This window comes from Stegodyphus dumicola, chromosome 6, assembly GCF_044657685.1.
Source record: "Stegodyphus dumicola isolate Sdum_Otavi_A_Nest chromosome 6, ASM4465768v1".
Lineage (NCBI taxonomy): Eukaryota > Metazoa > Arthropoda > Arachnida > Araneae > Eresidae > Stegodyphus > Stegodyphus dumicola.
Window position 1 is genome coordinate 166,606,212 of NC_140773.1, and position 19,673 is coordinate 166,625,884.

The following is a 19,673-nucleotide window of genomic DNA, read 5'->3' on the forward strand; positions in this document are numbered from 1 at the left end:
AATATTTTTCGAATAATCATCACCTTATCTTCAATGCAGAAATCTTTATGTGCACAGCTAGTCATAAAGATGAATTTTGGCATAAAAACGTTAGTTAAAGATAGTTAAAAAAATATATTGAGTTTCACTCTTGTGTAAAAGATGGAAAAGGAAGATCGTCTTATCCCTAATGTAGCTGCCCTATTCAATTATCAATTGAGAATTCCTTTATTTCCCCCAAGATGTGGGTGGTCGCAAAGCAAAGGCGCAATATCCTACATCTTACAAAAGACCTAAAGAAATTAAACAAACAGAAAAACTGTTTTCACAAAACAGAAATTAAAAAGCGTTTTGAATCAAAGCAAACTGATAAGGATGAAAAAATTTAATTTTCTAAAAGACGAATCACGCGTATAACCCCAAGCTCATAAGAAACCATTCACTGCTTCCTCTTTCCTTGAATACAGAAAATTTCAAAAATTTCCTTAATAGCATCAGTCGTAACATTAGCTCTGTTTGCCAATTCAACCAAAGAATTTCAGTAAAAGATTCTAGTAGACTTCTTTAGGCCTGTCAAATTCTTTGGTTAAGAGATTTCTGTTTAGTCAGAGAACTTTTCAGCAATGTAATTAACTGGTCAGTTTCAAATATTTCAAAGGGGGTGAGTAACATTTTATAATAACAATAATGACAATTGTATTTTATATTTATCCAAGTAGCACGAGTACGGAATAACAACGTAGCATTTTCGTCTCGCATGATGCTACAAACTTGTTTAATCATGTCATCTTTATGACACCCGGATGTCTGAGGAATTCAACTGTATTGTGATCGCTGTAAACACGTCTTAACTTTCACCTCTATGAACGCAAAGACATCATTTTCTCGTTTTCACAAACCCCATTTTTGTTTCAAAAACACTGGATATTAGGTTATAACGACGTCGCATTGTGACGTCCTAATATCTGCAGGAATGTATCCTCTTTTGTGACTATTGAGAAGACGTTATTTAGACACCTTTTAATAAATATAATTAGTATTTAATAATACATTATACATACCAATTAAACTTTCCAACTAAATTTTCGAATTCGTTTGATTTATTCCACGAACTTCTGCTTTTCAAGGTTTCTGATGTTCTGAAATTGATTTACTTATGCACTTTTCGGAAGATTTATATAAAACTGCATATTTTGATAAATAGTTAATTAACGAAAAATAGTTAAATAAAACTGAATACGAATTACAAATTTGATTAGATCTTATAAGCAACTCGTATAAAATATCTGAAGCATTTTTATATGACCGAATGAACTGTTTATTAGGCGGTATAAATTATTTCTAACAAGTTGAGCTTAGAAAATAAACTTCAAGTGATAAGATCTGTTTTCTTCTTTGAACAATTTATTTTGTAGGAAAAGCGTAGGAAATATTTTCATAAACTTTTGCATGTATTAAATGAGACGTTTTTCTTGTAGATTCCCACAAAAATATCCAATAATTAAATCACTGTATAAGAAAATATTTTCCTTAATTTTTGTTGGTCATACACTCACTTAATAGCTACATAGAATATAAAATATTTTTCACTTTGGCTTTAAAATATTTTTTATTATTTTATTATTAAAGTTTTGTATGTTTATTCTATTAGACATCACGTTCTTGACGCTTACGCCACATAAAATTCGATTCAATAGCAAAATCACAAAATACTTAAAACAGCATATCTTTAGAATTTCCGATAGACAGTCTCGCACACTGGAGATAAAAATGTCTAATTCTGTACAGTGTTGCCGCTGCTTGCTATGAAATCGTTGTGTTTGTTAATCAAAATTCGTTAACGTTTTACCGAAGATGGAATAGATAATAAAACAAATTCGAAATTTAAAATACGGGCTTCCTAGTGCACGTGTTTGGGTGGAGAACTATGTTACTCAAAATTTGATGGTTCTAGGTACCTTTATTTTTTCACAATGCAAGAAACATACTTACATTCTTGCAGATTCTTCTTTATTTAATTTCTTGAAATGTAATACAGGACGATAATATTTGGTGGCAACAATTTGAAAAGTGATATAACTCATTTAAGGTGTTTCGACGCAAAATGCCGCATCGAAAGGAGTAAACCTCTCCTGATGTCGCGATTTATCATGGCCGCTGTCATAGGTGGACTTCCGGCTGGTTTTGTTTACATTCTAATCGGTATTGTTTACATATTAACTACTCGTCAGTCAATGTTTATAAGTATCCCATTTTAATTTTAATACTTAACGAAAAAATATAAAAATCTGAAAGCTTTCAGATTTTATATTACTCCCAAAAGGGCGTTACGTTTTGTGTTCGAACATCTCTTTTTCTTCATTTTTGTGATATCGTGCCTACTCCCGCTATTCTACCGCCTTGGGAACTATCGTCCCTTTTGAGTTAATAACTACTTCTTACCATTTGGTATAAAAGAAATATAAGTATGAATATTAAGGAAAGGTTAAAGTCAATTTTACAAAATAATTAAATGCATTTAAAAATATAAATTACTTGAAATTAAAATTAATTAGTACGCATGCAGTAACTGGGCCACTGCAAACTTATTATTATAATCAAAAGCAAGAAAAATTAAATGTTTTGCATAATTATTGAAAGGTAACGAAATATAATTCTAAATTAAAATAAAATACTAGCATAATAATGTTAACAATTTTTTCATTTATTTATTCATTTTTTACCCTTTCTATTTAAAAATATAACCTACTATTTAAAACAGACAATACTGAACGTTATGTTGTCTTTAGTTGGAATGAAAAGCTCAAGGCTTCGAAGATAGGTATCGCCTCCTCAAAGTAACGTTTCTGATAGCCGCGGAGAATAGAACGGTAGCTTTGCGAAATTTGTACTATCAAAATCAACACAATAAGTCTTAATATCGTACATGATGAGAAAATTCATTGATAATAAAGTTTAAGAAGGACACCTGTAAAGCACATGCATAATAACTACATTTTTATACATTCATATTAAGATTTGTTTACTTACTTTGTACAGACGAACACTATCACTCTTCTAACATCATTACAACTGAAATGAACTTGGCTCATTTCAGTTGTGACTGGAAGCAAAATATTCCTCCTCTCCCAAGCTTTTAAGTGCGCCTTTATTTGTGAATCCATTCGAAGTGAATCCATTCCATTTGCGTCATTTGAAAACAGTATCGCAAGTCAGGTTCTAATTTAATTATACCAGTTGTTTGTTTTTAGATGCTATTAAAAACAATTTTTTTAAGTCCTAACAGATCTTTATTTTCTAAATATTATTTTTGGGCTCAATGTAAACCGTTAAAATATATTTTGTCTGTAAATAATGCTTGATTCCCCTTTCAATCTCTATCCGTTTCATTAAATGCTGCATGTGAAAGTAGAATAATTAGTTTAAATCTTAGCGGTTCTTTTCTCTCTCTCTTTTTAATATATTAACTGCGGATCTATTTTAAATCTCTAACGTACAATTTTATATTTTATTTAAGAAAATAAAATGAACGTTTGAAAAGTAGAATTTTTGGTGAGGGAAAGAATTGCGCCCCATTAACACACCTGATGTTTTTCTAAAATTTTTGCCTTTTCCCAAAGAATGTTTACAGCAACGAAATCATCAATATGAAAGTTATAGGAAATTTTGAAATTTAGAGAAAATAATTTTGACTGGCAATAATTTCTTCCAAAAAAACGTTAAAAAATGTACTAGGATTACAGTTTCTTTAAAAAATACCTATTTTGTTCTGCATTTTAAAACTATAATATGAATCTGATTTCTTTAATTCATGATTTTTGAGTATAATAAATTACTGTAATTTGATTAGTTAATAAATTAAGAGTAATAAATTGATTAGTATAATAAATTAAGAATTGCATTACTGTTTTAAAATGACGCCTATGGGTATCACTTGGTAGAGATTCACAAATAAAGTGCGTTTAGACGCTTGGAAGGGGAGGAATATTTTAACTAATTTATTCTACTAATTTTCATATTTGCAACACAAATATGAAAATGTTACATTTACAACGCACATATAAAAAAAAGATACCCACCTCCTGTTCCAGCACTCTCATTCCTTTCAGAATAGTTTAAGTTTTTGAAGTACAGATGATGTAGAGCAGTATGTCTGTATTTTTAACATATTTATTAACAAAGAACTAAATCTACTTATATTATAAAATTTTCGTGTGTAAAAATTAATAATAAATTAAATTTTTATGTACGGAGAATTAAATTTCGTATTTTATCCCTCAAAAATATGATTTTTTTAATATTTAAAACGCATAAATTAGTAATAATTTATAGCATATATATTCCTTTGAGTTTTAAATATTATATTTTACACGAGTTTAAAAAAAACAGATTTTTAAGTATTAATCAAGAATATTTTCAAACGATTATTTATTTCGTATTTTTAAGTATTGATTGAATATAATATAAAAATAATTCATATTAAACTTATGTTTTAATTTGACGCATTCACCCTAGATTCATTTAATACGCACTTTTAAGTATTAACTAAATTGAGGATTAAAATGATTTGCATTGAATTTATATTTTTTAGATGAGCTAAATACTGAATTAAAAAATCGAAGCTTGTGGGAAATTCTTGACTTGAAAAATGAGTCCATTCTCATTCTAAATATACAGCTGAAAACTGCGAAGGAATGTAGAACAGTCTTGTCTAAAAGTGTTTATTTCACAACATTTCATCAGCCTCGATAAATGGCCAAGATACGACGCCGCACATTTTGCGTCTGCGCTACGTGGCAAAGACGTTGTAAAAGTAACAGGACTACATTGAACAACTTCTCCGACCAATTTGTACCGTCTTTGCTACGCCATATGCTTACTTGGTTACGGAATTTAATACATTCTGGTGAAATCCGTAATTAACGCAGCTGTAATACTCTAAAATAGAAAGCATTTTCTTAAATTTTGCGCCACTTTGGCAAAACTTTCTTCATAGTGTTGTAGTGTTGTGAGTTATCGATATCATCAATGCACTTTTTAACAGATAAAAAGTGCAAAATTCCCCCCAACGCATCTATAGAGATTTAGTAACGACTTGATAAAAGGCATGTAATTTATTGTCTACGATTACAAATATATATCGCTTAGTTTTTCTAATTTGGAGAGGGGGGCCGATACTATGTTACATTGTTCTACCAAAGTATTTTTTATTCACGCAGCACACGCGTTTCAACTGTATTCTGCCATTTGACCTGAGATAATAGTTTTAGTTTAATTTTTCAAACTTTATTAATAGTTGCTTAAATTCAAAATCAATAAATTTACCTCTTAATAATTGATTGTTTATTTTAACAGTATAGTTAATGAATGTAATTTGTAGCATAATTATGGAGACTTATATTTTTAGAAGCCAGGAAACAGGAAAAATTAGTCCTACCCCTCTCTTAATTCGAAATAAGGATCTTCAGTTGTCAGATATGCTGTATCAAAAAACTACTAAAGGAAACATTTTTATAGCCTCCCACCTAAAGGGTCAATGAAGAGGGGCAAAAGATCCAGTTGGCCAAATCCTGGAGACTCCAGTTATTATTCACTATATTTAGTTCTATCGCCTGTGAGGAGAATATTATGATTTTCAGAACAAAGAACACGAAAACTTTAGGATTCGAACTTCTCTAGGATTCGAACTATGGTTCTTCATTTGTTACTTGGACGAACTAATCATACACGTTAGGAAAGAGCATTCGAGAATACTGCACACATTTTATTGATATAGTTTATAATATATCTAAATGACATTTTATTAGTTTTAGTTTTTGTACAATTAAAAATTGCTTCTAATGCTAGTATTAAGTATCTAGGGAAAGAATAATCATTTGCTCATTGGTTGACAAGAAATTCCTCAACGGGAAACAACTTAAAGTAAATATAACAGGAGGTATATCAAGAAATGCAATGTAAAAATTAACAAACTTAAAACTTATTGCAGAATTGCTTTTTCATTAGAACTTAGTCTACCTTTATCAGAATGTTGTTATTGCTAACTCTTGCGGAAGAAGTTTTACTGGCAATGCGGAAGTTAGAGTGCTTGCTAGGAATAAGCTTTTCTACATATGTGTAATAAGAATGGAATTGAAGCTTTATCATTCAAGAAGTTAATTTACTAAAGTTACAGAAGTTTTTATTTTTTTATTTTTTTATTTTTTTTTTTTTTTTACTTATTTTCTTGCACCTTAACAACAGAACTTAGTGCTGTAAAACGTACATCGGCTTCTCGTGGTTATCATTCTACCCTCTTCTATTACCATATCTGAATTACCATTCTTGCTGTAAAAATCAGTTCAAATATCGAAGATAGAATTCTCTTAGTCTCCACTTTAACTGTATTTTGCCATATTATTGCTATATTTGTCCTAAAGTCTTCAAATTTTGAAATTCCTTATCTAGTGTCCTAGTCATATACAAGCTCAAAATAGTAAATAGTAAGCAGTATTTCTTACACTAAAACATAACACTATAGTTACGGACATAGTTGCATTCCAAATACCCAAGGTTAGACTAAAACATATAGGCATTCTAAAGTTCTATAGAAATTTATATTTTTAATAGCGCTACTAAAATACTTACATGTTAGAACAATATGTCTTGAAGTTTACATGGCTAAGTTACAAATGTATATTTCTAGTAACAGAACAGAGATCAAAGCAATAGTCAAAGTCTTTCCAAATTTTTCTCAGCATTTCCATATTAAAATTGCAGCAGCTATTACAATATATTTTTTAAAATCTTCCAAACTTGTAGGGACGAGAGAAACAAACGTAGTCTTTTATGCATTCCAAGAAGAAGTAGTCACACCATGGCAAATCCAGACTTCATGGTGATCAACAATTCAAAGCCATATTCTGGTCTGCTGCTCGTTTGGACACCCCGCAGATTCAAAACCAAGGCAAATTTTCGTCCATTTCTAAAACTATGCCGTAACCCAATAACAAAATTTGCTTTTGAATATTACTCAAGCACACAAAATCTTTCCTTACCTGATCAAATGCCATATTTTTTGACTGATGTAAAGAACGCTCATCCGATGCTGCCGTGAAGGAAACAAACGTAACGAAGGAGTCTTAAACTCGAAAATTTCCTCTATGAAACGGTGTTAAATAAATACTTCGTGGTTAAAATAAAAAAACTTTATAAGTGTTTAACCTGTCTTTTTCAGGCAAACTTGATATTACAATGTTTGCATAAGTTTGTAGTACTATTCATATATTTCTTTCAACGATAAAAATTAAAAACATTTAGAAATTTAAAAACTTTATTAAACAGTCATAGCTATTGAACAATTAGTAAGTTATTGAAGCATTATTTAATTTTTTGTTGCCTCTGTCATGTGAAATAAAAATACCATTGTCTTCATATAATAAACCAATACTACTATTGCGTTCAGACGCAGATGAGTAATATCGCATCTGAATACATTTTTCATGTTTTATTGAGATGATGTTAAAAGCATTGCATCCTATCAGAAAGAGCTAAATTTAAAAATGACGGTAAATCTCAATCGCCTGAGGAACGCATTATATTAATGCTTCACTCAACTTGATTAGAAAACTGCTTTAAGCTTATCAATGAGAAACTCTTCAAAGTAAACTTCAAAGTATGTTTAAAAAGTGTAAAAAAAAGAGAGGCAGTTCAATTCTATTATAGAATGGGCAGAAATTTAAGTCTAACTGCAATTATATTATTTAACTAGAGTGAAGCCGCTAATTAACCTTAAATAATACAGATTTTTTTCGTTGCCTTAACCTAAGCTAGTAAATCAATAATCCGTTAAATTTTTATAATTAAGCAACTAAAGAAAGAATTTAACTTCAATAATATTAATATTGCTCATTTTTATGTATAGATAATGACGTAGCGTGAAGATGAAATGAAGGTGTAAACCATTTTCAATAAAAGTACACTTAATTTAGAATCAAATGACAAATTTTGCCATTCAGTTCTAGGAAACAGAGTATTTGGCTAACCAACTCATTAAAATCGCAATCCTCATTTGTTACATGAGAACTGTAAATATGTATTGCCTTAAGGGGTTAAAAGGAATGAATATTTAGGAAAACGGATTTTCAGTGATACGCTAAAAGAAAGTAAACGATAAAATGTTTAACCTCCTTTTGGTACTGCTTTAGTAGACGGTTGCAAGGATTTGAGCAATTTTTTTTGAGGGGGGGGCGGGCGATACGACTTATGGTAAACCCATTGCTAGACAAGTTATTTATAGTAACCGATACTTCGTTGTCATTTTATTTAAAAATAATGCGTTTTATTATGCATAAATTCCGCGTTTTAAATATTATTTACGGCTTCTAAATGTTAAAAATCAATTTAATTTTGCATTTTTATTAGAAATAAAAATTTTATTGTTTATGATATTTTATGTAATTTTATGTTGTGGATGATGTAATGAAGGACGTCATATTACATTAAAAGTAATTGGTTTTGAAATCTATAAATTTAATCTAATGTTTTAAAAATTATTTATGGCTGTTAAATATTAAAATACAATTTAATTTTGCATTTTCTTTAAAATGATTTTATTATGTATGATTATATAAATAGTTTTAATTCTACTTGTGATGTAATCAGCTCCCTGATTAGTTACAAAATATTTGTGCATTAACGAGCTGTAATCAGCTCCCTGATTGGTTACTGAATATTTGTGCATTACCGCGCCATTTTAAAATTTTATTATTCATATCTTCGAATTCCTTCATTTTTAAAATTATTGTCGTGAACATTGTGAGTTTAAGAGAAAACAATGAGCGGTTTGTTAAAATTTAGATCAGATAAAAGATCTTTTAATATATAGCATTTTAATACTATTTAGCACAGTGTAATAGGTTCATTTTACAATACGCAACATCCACAAAAATGATCGTTACAACGCAGTTCGATCATCCATCTTTTCTGAACAACAATCTCTCTCATTGCCTTCCGTAACAGAGAAACTTACCTCTCATGGAGTTCGATAGTGGCGCGACATTCTCCCCACCTTGAGTTTGGGGATACAAACTCAAAACAGTAATATAATGATAATACATACATACAATTTTGAGATAACTATAGAGTACATAATAATAATAGAAATATTTCAAAATATTAGAATGCAAATTGAAATCAATATTTTAGAGTTCAAACACAGAAAGTTCAAAAGTTTGTTTAGAAGTTTATAAATCCAGTCTTTTAACTGGTTTTATTTTTCGTCCTGAGCGAGACACGCGAATAGTTTCATTAGAGTCAGTATTAAGCTCAGGTTTTTCAGCTATCACTTCCGGAACCTTCTGAGGTTCCGATACGACTTGCTCGTAATTTGGGGTCAATTCCAAAGGGTACAGTCGTTGGATTGGTCTTAATATGTTTCCCTTTTCAGTTCGCAGTTTCACAAGTCTGATGATTCCATCTTTTCCTGGAAAGAGTTCCAATACTCTCCCTAGCAGCCAATGATAAAAAAAGCCTCCCTAGGAGCCTTTTTTTATCATCTGTACCAATTAACACTATGTCACCTACATTTATTTTATCTTCTCTTTTGTTAACTGAAGAACGAAGGAAACCCAGATACTCCCTTTTAAACCTTCGTTTAGGATTTTCACGAACCTTTTGAATATGTCTCCATCTCAAAACAATATTAGTCTTTTCAATTTGATCCAAATCAGGAACATCATTTAATGGAATGTCCTGAAGAAACATTGAGGGGGTCAAGGTCTTCAGATCTTGTTCCTCGGATATGTAAGTTAACGGTCTGCTGTTCATGATAGATTCGCATTCACAGACGAGAGTCTGCAATTCCTCGTAAGACAAACAGGAGCGTCCAAGATTTTTTCTCAAAAGATCTTTCAAAATCCCAATCAAGCGTTCCCAGAAGCCTGCCCACCATGGAGAGGAGGGTGGGTTAAACTTCCAACGAATTTCGTTGACTCTAAATTCACTTTCAATTGTAGTCCAATCTAATTGTTTCAGAGCATTATTTAGTCCTGTAAAATTAGTACCATTTTCTGAATACATCACAGAAATTCGTCCTCTTCTGGCTATAAACCTACGCATAGCTTGGATGAAGTCATTGGTACTCAGTGAAGGTATTAGCTCAAGATGGACAGCTCTAAATACGGCGCAAGTAAAAAGTACTATCCACACCTTTTGTTTAGATTTAGTCAACAGAGGTCCAGCTATATCTACACCTGATACTTGAAAAACTGCTGCTACTTCTGTTCGGTCTTCTGGAAGAGGCGGAAAAGGTACCTCAAGATGTTTTATCTTTTGCCTTTTATATGTTAAGCATTCTTTGATCACACTCCGGACAGTTCTTTTCCCTTTCACTATCCAAAATCTTTCCCGTAAAACAGTAAGTAGAGTTAATGTCCCAGCATGCTTGTTAGCAATATGTTCTTGGGCTATAAATCTTCTCACTGCCAGGTGTTTCGATGGTAGAATTATTGGAGAAGTAAAATCTTTCGATTCTTCCTCATTTATCAATCTGAACTTCAATCGTAAAATTCCTTCTTCATCTTCAAATATTAGAAGACCTTTCAAATTTTTTCGTGTTTCTTCATTAGAGTAACATTCCTTTTGTATTACACGGAAAATAGTCCTTTGTGCATTTAACAATTCTTCATTTTGAAGTTCCTTACATTTTCTTAAGTCCTTGGCCTTTGGTTGAAAACGCAGTATCCAAGCCATAACCTTAAGCATCTTTGAAAATCTAGAGAATCTTCTGGCTAACTGTAATGGAATTGACTCTAGCTCTGTGTTACTAGCAGAGATGACTGACTTTCGTTTCTCTATCTCTACTTCTTTTTCGTTAATATTTACAGCTGACTTTAGCCACTGCTCCTTCGGATTCTTCAACCAGGCTGGCCCTTGCCACCACTTGCGTTTCTGAAGTTGCCTAGGTCCACAACCTCTTGATAAAATGTCTGCTGGATTCTGGTCAGTTGAAATATGGAACCAATCTTCCGAAATAGTCAATTTTCTAATTTCACTTATTCTGTTTGTAACGAATACCGACCACTGTTCTCGAAGAGTTATCCACACAAGAACTGTGGAAGAATCTGTCCAAAAGTAAGTCTTGATGTTGGGAAGTTTTAGAGCTTGTTTCACAGAACTAAACAGCCTAGCACCTATGGTAGCAGCCATTAGTTCAAGTCGTGGTATAGTAATAGTCTTCGTTGGAGTTATTCGTGATTTGGCTTGAAGTAATTGAACAGCACTGAACCCTTACTGGATTCACTTCTTAAGAAAATGCATGCCGCATAAGCTGTCTTGCTGGCATCGACAAAAGTATGGATACTTAAACTGGATTCCTTCATCACACCTAACCATCTTGGAATTTTTATATTTTTGAGGTATTTCAGTTGTTTTCTCCATTTTAAAAAATTCTTCTTTATTTCATCATTCACTTCATCATCCCATGATTCTTCGCTCTTCCAAGCGGCCTGCAGCAAAATCTGAGGCTGAATCATAACAGGTGCAAGGAAACCTATGGGATCAAATACTCGACTAACTAGTGAAAGCATTTTCCTTTTAGTTACTTTTTCTCTTTCATCAAATTTCAAAAATTCGGTGTCTATTTCTAAGGTATCTAAATCTTTGTCCCAAACCAGTCCTAATACCGGTGATGTTTTACTTTCTGAAAATGCAGGAATGCCAGAACTTTCCCATTCTCTGAAATCAAACATTCCTTCTTTCATTACATTAGTTGCAGATTCGATGAATATTTCTAGTTCGTCATTATTTTGTACACTAGTTACGCAATTATCGACATAAAAACTATCTTGTAATTTTTTAAGAAATTCTTCAGAATATTTTTCTTTCCACGTTTCTTTGGATAAATGATGGTCAATAACCGCCATCAGCAAAAATGGACTACAAGTAATGCCAAATACCACACGGGTGTGACGAAATGTCTTCACTCTACCATCATCACCATACCAAAGAAATCGTAAAAAATCTCGATCTCTTTCATTTAGAGATATCTGTAAAAAAGCTCTTCTGATGTCTGAAATCATACCAATTTCATGTAAGCGAAATCTTCCTAGAATAGACGGAATAGTTTCAATCAAATTAATTCCAGTCTCTAAGCAATCATTTAGAGATGGCTGATTAGAAAGCTTTGCCGAAGCATCAAAAACGGGTCTAATTTTCATGGAAGATAGTGAGGACGTTTCCTTAATGACTGGACGATGTGGGAGGTAATGAACAACGGGTAAAGACAACTCCTTTTGGGGAACTTCTTCAATCACTCCTTCCTGCAGCCATTCATTAAAGACTTCATGATACCTTTCACGATATCCGATTTTTTCCAACTTCTTCGTAGTAGATTCGGTATAGCTCTTCTTGACTCTTCTTTAGTTTTTTGTTCAACAGGATCTCGGATAACCAATAATTCTAAGTCCCACAACGATGAAATAGGCAGGTCTTCTTGAGATAACATAGAAACTATAGTCATATTTACATTGTGCTGATGTTCGGATTGAGGTACTTTACCCATCAAAGTCCAACCCAATTTTGTTTGTATAGCCACTAAACCTGTTCTTAGTTCTTCTCGTTTGCCAGTAAATAACTTCCCTGCAACGTCTGCCCCTAATAGTACTTCAATAGGGCCTGGATTCGCTTGGGTATCAGTTAAGCGTATTCCTTTATTTCCTAATTCGCGAATCCAAGAACCGTATCTTATGCTTGAAATATCATTACAAATAACATCATGGTCTACAGCATCTAATTTACACGAATATTTACCATGAAGGCTACTCAAATAAATCTTGAAACATTTATGTTTATAAATTTCAGTTTTCGTTCCACCAAATAAAGAGTGACTAAATTCTTCCTCCCATTGCAAGTCAAAACCCATTTCTTCTGCGGTAGACTTTAAAACATAACTTTTTGAGCTACCCGTATCAATCATTAATCTAACTTTACGCCTTTTATTCTTACCCTCTATGTTTACAACTAGGGTCTGAAGGAAAACTTCATTCGTTGCACGCGAATGCAAAGAATCGATTGTTTTCTCTTTTTTTCTCATCATTTTCCTGGTTATGCATTTCACTAGACTTATTACATTCAAGACTAGGACAAAAAAATTTCAAATGCCTTTTTGAACAAATCTGACACTTAACACTTGATCGACACTGGTTATTGAGGTGACCTTTAACCAAGCATATTCTGCATAAACCTTTCTTTTTTACTGCAGACATTTTTTCATCTAACGGAATATAAAATTTTACAATTGCGCGTTTCATGATCTTTTAAACAAAACGAACAAGAAGGTATTGCTTCATGATTCATGAAATCCGACGCGGAAGGAATATTTTGGCTAGTTGCCAAGTGCTTACAATCAGACTTTAAAAAAATATCCGCTCTGCTTAATTTTATTTTTTTTTTTTTTTTTTTTTTTTTTTTTCTGACTGAACTTCGCTTTTCAGAAATTCAATTATTGCATCAAGACTCGAAATGTTTCGTTCAGATTCAGTAATTTTTCGTTGTCTTTCAAACGATCGCAATACGTGAATAGGAATAGCACTTTCCACAAGAGGATATAAAATTGTTCCACACTGATCAGTCGTTACACCAAGACTGCTCAGGGCTCTTAGTTGTGTTGAAAGTTTGTTATACAAACTACTCAAAGAATCCTGCTTCTTTTTCGCTGCGTTATCCAAAACAAGTTTTATTAACTCTCGAACATAAAAATCAATTAAAAGTTCTTTACGGCCATATCTCTCAGTAAGGCTTTCTATAGCCAAAGGATAATTTTCGTTCGTTGCCGGAAAAGATTCTACAATATCTCTAGCTTCTGATTTAATTTTTGTTGACTGTATCAAATAATGGAATTTGTCTGCATTCGTTAAGTTATTATTTTCATGTATGTTTTGAAACTGATTCCAAAACGTAAGCCAATTTTTTAAATCACCTGCGAACTTATAAAGTTCTACTTTCGGTAGGCGTTGGCACAAAGTTTTACATGTATTATTTTCATCAGTAACTAATTTCTGACTACTCTCTGACGATGTATTTTGGATTTCGTTTAATTTACTCTTAATATTATCGAGAAATCGTTCTGATTTTAACTGTATCCTAACAGCCTTCTCTCGATAGTCCTCTGTTATTTCAAATTCTGTTTCGAATTCTTTATCATCAGTTATAGTATTTAAATAAGCACTGTGCGTCAATTCTAATGTTTCTGCATTTTTCTTGAACAAATAAAAACACATTTCTGCTTCTTCATAATCAACATTATCATCATTTAAAAGTTCATCTAGTCTTTTATATGCTTTAGTAAAAGCTGAACGTTGAGCAGTTTTGTTTCTTTTCATCACTTCCATTTTGTCATAAAAGTTTAAAATATTCACATAAAAATTAGGCAAGAAAAGTATTTTAAACTTCAGTAAAACAATAATCAATAACTTCAAAACGGAAGTATAAGGTAATCAACTTACCCTATCTATTCTTTCATCCAACATGTTTCCAACAAACACGCCCACCCGGGGGCGCCAGAAATGTCGTGAACATTGTGAGTTTAAGAGAAAATAATGAGCGGTTTGTTAAAATTTAGATCAGATAAAAGATCTTTTAATATATAGCATTTTAATACTATTTAGCACAGTGTAATAGGTTCATTTTACAATACGCAACATCCACAAAAATGATCGTTACAACGCAGTTCGATCATCCATCTTTTCTGAACAACAATCTCTCTCGTTGCCATTCCGTAACAGAGAAACTTACCTCTCATGGAGTTCGATAGTGGCGCGACAATTATATTACATTTTTGAAATTTTGGTAAAAGCGCAGAATAGGCTGCATCAACAAAGTTCAGTACGCGGAGCTGTGTGACGTCCATAAATGGGTGGGACTAAGCTTATGACGTCACAATATAGTCTCGCATTTACACTACGTGTACTTTCTATTTTCTCTTAAGAATAACAATAATAAATTGTTTATTATTGTAAATTAATATCAAATTCTTTACTTTTAATTTACATTTATAACATTTAAGCTTAGGCGTTACTGATAATAAGTATAATAAATTGTTTATATTTAAAATTACCATGATACAGTGAGCGAATTCTACCAATTATTAAAACGCTAAACAACGTCGCAGTCTCTAATACTTGTAGAGCTTCAATATTTTCAAAGATTTTTATTAAATTATTATTATTATTATTATTATTATTATTAATTATTTTTTTTATTTATACAAATAAAATAATTTTTTTAAATTTAAATTCCTTTTGTGGAACATTTCAATTTTATCATTTTTACAAATTACCTTCTTGCTACGTAACGACATAATTCCTTACATACCAATAATTAGACAATTTTCATTATTTCTAAAAATTTTAAACTTTACATTAATAAAAAAAGAAGAATATTTTTTATTGCATATGAACATCATTACACAGCTTTCATATCAGTTTCTAAAATTCTTAAATCACGCCATATTCTGTGTAGGCATGCTAGAATTCTACGCATTAATAAATAAAAAAACTAATTTCTCAGAATGAAAGAAAATAATATAATAAAATAAATACTACAAACTTGGAACACTAAGCAATGCTTCACATACGCACACACACACATATTATCAATGAACTCATATTATCAAGTGCAATTACGATACCAAACACTACGTATTAAAATATAAGGTAAACGTTACTTCAAGAGTTAAAGTTAATAATTTTGCTACTGTTGAGTAGATCGTCGGGCTATCGATATATGTCGTAAGTCGGAAAGCGTTATAAACAAATCAAAGCCAAAAAATTAAAAATACAATTTAAATGAAAAATGACGTCTTAAATATAATTCACAATTAAAACAACAATACAAATTTAAAATGCACTAACGATATGTTAAACATTGCACATAAATAAAGTTACATTACTGCTCGGCTTTGCCCATGTACACACACAACCTCGTTTTCTCTTCTACACAACGATCAGTATTCGCTCGAAAAACATCAAAGAATTCCACAAACTCGGTGTCCATGTGCTCAGCCATCTATTTTCACTTAAAGAAAAATCAGAGAATTGCTCAACCTCGGCATTGCGCACCACATTGGCTTTGCCCATGTGCACATCGATCTGTTTTCACTTAAAAAAACATCGCAGAATTGCACAAACTCGGCATCGCGCACAACCTCGGCATTGCGCACCACATTGGCTTGCCCATGTGAACATCGATCTATTTTCACTTCAAAAAACATCCCATAATTGCACAAACTCGGTATCGCGCACAACCTCGGCATTGCGCACCACATTGGCTTTGCCCATGTACACATCGATCAATTTTCACTTAAAAAATCCCAGAATTACACAAACTCGGCATTGCGCACCACGCTGGCTTTGCCCATGTGCACATCGATCTATTTTCACTTAAAAAAATTCCAGAATTGCACAAACTCGGCATCGCGCACAGCATTCGCTTTGCCCATGTGCACATCGATGAATTTTCACTTAAAAAAACATCCCAGAATGGCACAACCTCGGCATTGCGCACCACATTGGCTTGCCCATGTGCACATCGATCTATTTTCACTTCAAAAAACATCCCAGAATTGCACAAACTCGGCATCGCGCACAACCTCGGCATTGCGCACCACATTGGCTTTGCCCATGTACACATCGATCTATTTTTACTTAAAAAACATCCCAGAATTGCACAAACTCGGCATCGCGCACAGCATTTGCTTTGCCCATGTGCACATCGATCAATTTTCACTTAAAAAAAATCCTAGAATGGCACAAACTCAGCTTTGCGCACCACATTGGCTTGCCTATGTGCACATCGATCTATTTTCACCTCAAAAAATATCCCAGAATTGCACAAACTCCGCATCGCGCACAACCTCGGCTTTGCGCACCACATTGGCTTTGCCGATGTACACATCGATCAATTTTCACTTAAAAAATCCCAGAATTGCACAAATTCGGCATTGCGCACCACACTGGCTTAGCCCATGTGCACATCGATCTTTTGTAACTTAAAAAAATCCCAGAATTGCACAAACTCGGCATCACGCACCACATCGGCTTTGCCCATGTGCACATCGATCTGTTTTCACTTAAAAAAAATCCCAGAATTGCACAAACTCGGCATCGCGCACCACATTGGTTTTGCCCATGTGCACATCGATCTATTTTCACTTAAAAAATGTCAGAATTGCACAACCTCGGCATTGCGCACCACATTGGCTTGCTCATGTGCACATCGATCTATTTTCACTTAAGAAAACATCCCAGAATTGCACAAACTCTGCATAGCGCACAACCTTGACATTGCGCACCACATTGGCTTTGCCCATGTGCACATCGATCTATTTTCACTTAAAAAAATCCCAGAATTCACAAACTCGGCGTCGCGCACAACCTCGGCATTGCGCACCACATTGGCTTTGCCCATGTGCACATCGATCTATTTTCACTTAAAAAATCGCAGAATTGCACAAACTCGGCATTGCGCACCACACTAGCTTTGCCCATGTGCACATCGATCTATTTTCACTTAAAAAAACATCCCAGAATTGCACAAACTCGGCATCGCGCACAGCATTGGCTTTGCCCATGTGCACATCGATCAATGTTCACTTAAAAAAACATCTCAGAGTTGCACAAACTCGGCATTGCGCACCACTCAAAATCGTCTATACGTCTCAAAACCGTCTCTCTACTAGTTTCATATTTGTTCCACAAATTGGGCACTTATACGATATTGCAATCAAACTTTTCTCCATACACCACTCAATAACGCTCTTTTTGCCTCTTCGCTCCAACTGATTAAAAAAATCCATATTCAGATACTCATCCATTCTGTAGTAAGCACCGATTTTGACACACTCATGAATAATCAAAACATTCTTTAAGCAAAAGAATTCTCTTCTGTATTTTCAAAAGTTACGGTTATAATTTTTAACTCATGCATTCAATATTTTCAATCGTTTGGTAATGATCGTTTTCAATCGTTTGGTATCTTAATAATACATTTGTTAGAGATAATTCGTTGCGTTAAATGCTAACACTACCACACACCACACAAAAGTAGATTTATAATTAAAAAAATCTCGCGCAGAACATTGTAAACCTACCATTTCAACTCAGTTAAAACTTCATTTAAGTTTTCTTTAAATGCGAAGCTAGAGCATACTTATAACTTGTTTTTAAGGAGAGGCGTAACCAACATTACGTCATAAAAAGGCGTGTCCAAGCATAAGAGAAGTAAACACAGCATCGACTGATGCAGCCTATTCTGCGATTTAGCGGAAATTTTTTTCATCGATATCTAATTTATGATTCCGATTTTTTTGTGGTACTTATCAATATATATATATGATACTAAAAAAATGTAAATACATATTTTTCTTTTACTTTATAATTGTATACTTCAACTTTTATTTAAAAAATTAATACAGTTTTCAAAAATTGCCGAGATATTTATTGCACATATGTTTTAATGTTAAATTATTATATCCTATAAAACTTATTTTAAAGGATTTGAATTCAAGTAATATTTTAATTCTTTTAAACGTTGGTATGATGTTTCTAATTCGATATTCAGTTTAAGTAATATTTTAATTCTTTTAAAAGTTGGTATGATGTTTTTAATTCGATATTCAATTTAAGTAATATTTTAATAAAATTAAACGTTGGTGCAATGCTTTTATAGCGGTGTTTTATTCTATTTCTTTGCTATATGAAAGTAATAATAACCTTACTTTAGTATTTTATACTCATAGTAAATGTATTTATTTACATTTGCCTGCCATCTTGAAAAACGACATTTTCAACAAAAAATTAATCCATTACTTTTAACAATATTTATTTTTTTAAAGTTTCGAATACTTTACTATGCGTAAAATACGTAAAAACAGCGTTTTTCAAGATGGCTGACGATTGTAAAAACCACGCCAATAATTGCGCCACGTAAATCGCCAAAAATCTGTGCAACCGTCTTTCAAAGTAGCAGCCTCCTTTTATCGACATCCTCTTGCTAAGAAAAAATATCATCATTATAATTGATAATAACTTGTTTTAGAAAAGAAAGATTAATTTTTTCCGTTTTTGTTATCAAAATTTTGATATCAAAATACTTCATCTTTTTAACCCATAAATCTATGAATTATTATCTGAGATGTAAATTATACTTATATAAACAACATAATATTATTATAATATAAATAATAATTAATATAATAATATACATAATATATATATATATATATAATTATAGATAAAATAGTCAAAAATTTAGAACCAAAACCACAAAGACATAAAAGAAATGAAATTATTGCGCGGAAATAATATTGAGATATATTTGTTTAAAAAAAAGATTGTGAAACTATATATGAAATGGTTTATATGTTGATAGCGCATTTATCAAAATTTGTTTTAATTTTCTATTATTTTGCTGTATCTAAATTAATTTTAGGTTGCTTTACAGAAAAGACTTACAATGAATAAATAACTGTTTTAATATCCTTTCATGAATTTTAAAAAAAAAAAATGTTTGCGTTTTGTATTGAATATGATAACTGTATGAAAGACTTACAAGAAGTGTGTGTGTGTGTGTGATTATGGCAAAGCCTCGAGGGCTATCTGCCTAAAGGGAGGGATGCCTTTCGTGAAGGACTTTCTAAGGGAAACTGGATCGTATAC